The sequence below is a fragment of the Galeopterus variegatus genome, unplaced genomic scaffold (genome assembly GCF_000696425.1).
Source record: "Galeopterus variegatus unplaced genomic scaffold, G_variegatus-3.0.2 Scaffold8531, whole genome shotgun sequence".
Classification (NCBI taxonomy): domain Eukaryota; kingdom Metazoa; phylum Chordata; class Mammalia; order Dermoptera; family Cynocephalidae; genus Galeopterus; species Galeopterus variegatus.
In genome coordinates, this window is record NW_007734642.1 from 24,092 (window position 1) to 24,736 (window position 645).

Here is a 645-nt window from a genome sequence, read left to right on the forward strand (position 1 = left end):
GTTACTCTAAATTCCTTGTCTGTCATTTCAAAGACTTCCTGTTCTACAGGATCTAGTGCTTGAAAGCTATTAATTTCCTTAGGTGGAGATATACTTTCTTGATTTTTCATATTTCTGGTTTCTTTCATTTGGTGTTTTGTCATTGTGGTCAGGGGTATCACAGTCCACTCATTTCATCCTGATGTCTGGCTTGTATCCTGAAGGGACTGCTGCTTTTGGACAGCAGAAACTAGCCTGGACCAGAAGTCCCACCCTGCCTGCCTTCACTGGCTCGTCTGGCTTGGGACGTGGAAGCCCGGAGCCTTTTGAGTCACTCTCGGAGATGGGGATGGCCTAGGCCAGAATTCCTGCCCCACCTGCCTTCCCCGGTTTGGCTGGCTTGGAGTGTGGGAGCCCTGAGGCTGTATGTCTCTCAGGGTGGCAGGACCAGCCTGTGCTGGAAGTCCTGCCCTGGCCCTGCCTGCCTTCTCTGGCCAGCAGGCTTGGGGCATGTGGGCCCAGAAGCTCTAAAATCTCTCTACGGAATGGGGAGCAACCTGAACTGGGGTCCCGTGGCAGGCGGCTGGTGTCCACTCCAGCACAGATTTCGGGTCCTCTGTTGCTGCTCCTCAAAAGCTGCTAATTGGTTGCTCTGTGGGAGAGAGC